We start from the raw sequence: 5,000 nt of genomic DNA on the forward strand, positions 1-5,000 counted from the left end.
TACTGTGTGTTCAGTGTAAATACTGTATGTTCAGTGTAAATACAGTGTGTTCAGTGTAAATACTGTATGTTCAGTGTAAATACTGTGTGTTCAGTGTAAATACTGTGTGTTCAGTGTAAATACTGTACAGTGTGTTCAGTGTAAATACTGTACAGTGTGTTCAGTGTAAATACTGTATGTTCAGTGTAAATACTGTGTGTTCAGTGTAAATACTGTGTGTTCAGTGTAAATACTGTATGTTCAGTGTAAATACAGTGTGTTCAGTGTAAATACTGTGTGTTCAGTGTAAATACTGTGTGTTCAGTGTAAATACTGTGTGTTCAGTGTAAATACTGTGGTGTTCAGTGTAAATACTGTGCGTTCAGTGTAAATACTGTACAGTGTGTTCAGTGTAAATACTGTATGTTCAGTGTAAATACTGTGTGTTCAGTGTAAATACTGTGTGTTCAGTGTAAATACTGTATGTTCAGTGTAAATACTGTGTGTTCAGTGTAAATACTGTGTGTTCAGTGTAAATACTGTGTGTTCAGTGTAAATACTGTGGTGTTCAGTGTAAATACTGTGCGTTCAGTGTAAATACTGTGGTGTTCAGTGTAAATACTGTATGTTCAGTGTAAATACTGTGGTGTTCAGTGTAAATACTGTATGTTGATGGATGTATATTGGAAGTGTGTGTATTTGGTGTAGGTCAGAGAGGTATGGAGGTCTGTGCAGTCCATACAGGTGATGTGTGTGTGTTGTGCTCAGTACAGTTCAGTTATTAAGGAGTCTGAAGGCTTGTGGAATAAAACTGTTACACAGTCTGGTCGTGAGGGCCGAATGCTTCGGTACCTTTTTCCAGATGGCAGTATGGTGAAGAGTGTGTGAGATGTGTGTGCGGTGAAGAGTGTGTGTGAGGGGTGTGTGTGGTGAAGAGAGTTTGGGTGAAGAGTGTGTGTGAGGAGTGTGTGGGGTGAAGAGTTTGTGTGAGGGGTGTGTGTGTGGTGAAGAGTGTGTGAGAGGGGTGTGTGGGGTGAAGAGTGTGTGTGAGGGGTGTGTGGGGTGAAGAGTGTGTGAGGGGTGTGTGGGGTGAAGAGTGTGTGTGAGGGGTGTGTGGGGTGAAGAGTGTGTGTGAGGGGTGTGTGGGGTGAAGAGTGTGTGTGAGGGGTGTGTGGGGTGAAGAGTGTGTGTGAGGGGTGTGTGGGGTGAAGAGTGTGTGTGAGGGGTGTGTGGTGTCATCCACAATGCTGTTGGCTTTGCGGATGCAGCGTATGGTGTAAATGTCGATGATATAAACAACGGCGCTGTTCAGGGAAATGTTGAAGATGTCAGTAAAGATGTCAGTAAAGATGTCAGTAAAGATATCAGTAAAGATGTCAGTAAAGATGTCAGTAAAGATGTCAGTAAAGATGTCAGTAAAGATGTCAGTAAAGATATCAGTAAAGATGTCAGTAAAGATGTCAGTAAAGATGTCAGTAAAGATATCAGTAAAGATGTCAGTAAAGATGTCAGTAAAGATGTCAGTAAAGATGTCAGTAAAGATGTCAGTAAAGATATCAGTAAAGATATCAGTAAAGATGTCAGTAAAGATGTCAGTAAAGACATTCACTAGCTGTTCTGTACATTCCCTGAGCACCCTGCCAGGAATGTAGTCTGTGAATGTTGTCTTGTCTCTCTGCTTATTCTCCTCATGTTGGCCGTGGATAGAGACTACCTGGTAGTCGGGAGGAGGGATGGTCTTCCTTGTCGTTACGTTGTTCTGCGCCTCAAACTGTTTGGTGGTGAATGTTGGTGTTTGGTGGTGAATGTTGGTGTTTGGTGGTGAATGTTGGTGTTTGATGTTTGGTGGTGAATGTTGGTGTTTGGTGGTGAATGTTGGTGTTTGGTGGTGAATGTTGGTGTTTGGTGGTGAATGTTGGTGTTTGATGTTTGGTGGTGAATGTTGGTGTTTGGTGGTGAATGTTGGTGTTTGATGTTTGGTGGTGAATGTTGGTGTTTGGAGGTGAATGTTGGTGTTTGGTGGTGAATGTTGGTGTTTGGAGGTGAATGTTGGTATTTGGTGGTGAATTGTTGTTTTTTCTGTTAATTTTGTGTTTTGTTGTGAATTTTTGTTTTTTATGATGTTTGGTGGTGAATGTTGGTGTTTGATGTTTGGTGGTGAATGTTGGTGTTTGGTGGTGAATGTTGGTGTTTGGTGGTGAATGTTGGTGTTTTTTCACATTTCTTGATTGTTGTTTGTCCCACTGTGAGAAACAGCACAGAGAAATTCCTCGTAAAAGGAATAGTAATTGACCGATAAACTGGAATCGGACTCGGATTCTGTGGATCATTAAATCTGTGCCGCTGTTTGAACTGCTGACATTTGGTGTGGAATTGGTATTGATTTTTGTAACACTGCTCCTCCTCAGGCTGGTGTTTATACCAGCTGTAAAGACCTTTCCCCAAACCCCCAGGTTGGCACTAACAGAACCTCTGGACTCAGTCCCCTTCTGTACAACATGCAGCTTTTCTTCACTTTCATTCCTCTTTTCTTAAAAGATTTTCTGGGCATTAAACTTTCAGCAGGAGATTCGCAGCAAAAGTGCAAACTCTCTGATGTTCAAGCACAACAACGGATGATATGGTGACGTATACGGAGACGTTTGTGTGGAGGTAAAGCTGGAACTTTTACTTCCTTCTTAACACACACACACACACACACACACACACACACACACACACACACACACACACATGCACACATGCACACAAACACACACGCACACACATGCACACACAGACACACACACACGTGCACACAGACACACACACACACGTGCACACAGACACACACACACGCACACACACACACAGACACACACACAAACACAAATACACACAGACACACACACACACAAACACACGCACACACATGCACACACAAACACACACGCACACAAATGCACACACAGGCACACGTGCACACAAACACACACGCACACACAAACACACACGCACACACAGACACACACGCACACGTGCACACAAACACACACGCACACACAGACACACACACAGACACACACGCACACGTGCACACAAACACACACGCACACACACACACACACACACACACACACACACAAAACACACACACACAAACACACACGCACACACAGACACACACACACAGACACACACGCACACGCACACACATGCAAACATATGCACAGACAAAAACACACGTACACACATGCACACACATGCACACACATGCACACACAGACACACACACACACAAACACACATGCACACACATGCACACACAGACACACACGCACACACAGACAAAAACACACGCACACATAACATGACTGTTTTGGTTCAGATGAGACGAGAACATTTCACAGTAATAACCCTTTCAGGTGACAGTATTTTTACTGGGGCGGAGCTTAGATCGGTAAAAAATCACTTGATTGGCCAAAAACAAACATCAGATTAATTGACACAGGTTCTCTAGATAGAATAAAAAGAAGATTATATTAAGATATTTTTCCTAACTTTTTATTATTATTATTTTTATTATTATTTATTCTATTATTATTATAATTTTCCAGGTCATGTGATTATTAATATCTATCAATATTTGTAAGTTTTAGTGTCTGAACTTTGTCCTTGTTTTAGCTTTTCTGTTCTCTTACAGTCGGAGATGTCGGTGCTGTAATTTGGCCCGTTGTAACAGTTGAAGTAAATCATACGTTTTTATACGTGTTCTGTGAGTGAGAAACGTCTCTGCAGCTGTGTTCCTGCGATGTGCATCGATTTTCCCCATGACGGCTTCTCCTCCCGTGCTCCTGTAGAGCTGATGAATGATTCATGAGCTCAGGACTGGAGAGAAAGTGAACATGTGAGCAGTAAAAGCAGCTGGAGTGACTCTCGGCTCCGGCTTTATAAAGCGTGCTGATGTTCGGTCACAGCGGATAAATCAGCGGCGGTGAAATCTGAGCGTAACTCGACGCCGTGTGAGGAGGAGATGCGTCCTCAGCGTGGAGTCAGGTGGCACGGCATGGGGAACATCAGCTCTGACCTACTTTACTCTCACTTTGCTGTAATGCTGCAGAGCTGAGGGGGCATGAGCTTCAGCTGGTGGATAAAACACCAGAGAAACACCCATAACATTCACGCTCCAGCATTTAACACTGACCCCTTTGTGTTGAAGTGAATCGACACAAGAAAAACAACAAATAACAACAGGGATAGTAGTGTTTTGTTGAATGCTGGTGTTTACTGGAACTGTTGGTGGTTCATCTACAGAGTATATTGTAGAGCTTAAGTAATAAATGTTGGTCTTTGATGTAGAGTGATGATGAGTTTTGGTGTTAGTGGTGTTTGACTGGCAACACTGCAGTGTAACACTCAATATTTGTTTAAAAAGTTAGTGGTAGATATGTGAAAGTGAATGTAGGTGTTTGATGCTGAATGTTGGTGTTTGAGGTTGGATGTTGGTGTTTGATGTTGAATGTTGGTGTGTGATGCTGAATGTCGGTGTTTGAGGTTGGATGTTGGTGTTTGATGTTGAATGTTGGTGTTTGATGTTGAATGTAAGTGTTTGAGGTTGGATGTTGGTGTTTGATGCTGAATGTAGGTGTTTGATGTTGAATGTTGGTGTTTGATGTTGAATGTAGGTGTTTGATGTTGAATGTAGGTGTTTGATGCTGAATGTTGGTGTTTGATGTTGAATGTTGGTGTTTGAGGTTGAATGTTGGTGTTTGATGCTGAATGTTGGTGTTTGTTAGAGAATGTAGGTGTTTGATGTTGAATGTTGGTGTTTGTTAGAGAATGTAGGTGTTTTATGCTGAATGTTGGTGTTTGATGCTGAATGTTGGTGTTTGATGTTGACTGTAGGTGTTTGATGTTGACTGTAGGTGTTTGATAGAGAATGTAGGTGTTTGATAGAGAATGTAGGTGTTTGATGTGGAATGTTTTGTTTGATGTTGATTGTTTGTGTTTGATAGAGAATGTAGGGGTTTGATGTGGAATGT

Source organism: Tachysurus fulvidraco, chromosome 19, assembly GCF_022655615.1.
Source record: "Tachysurus fulvidraco isolate hzauxx_2018 chromosome 19, HZAU_PFXX_2.0, whole genome shotgun sequence".
Lineage (NCBI taxonomy): Eukaryota > Metazoa > Chordata > Actinopteri > Siluriformes > Bagridae > Tachysurus > Tachysurus fulvidraco.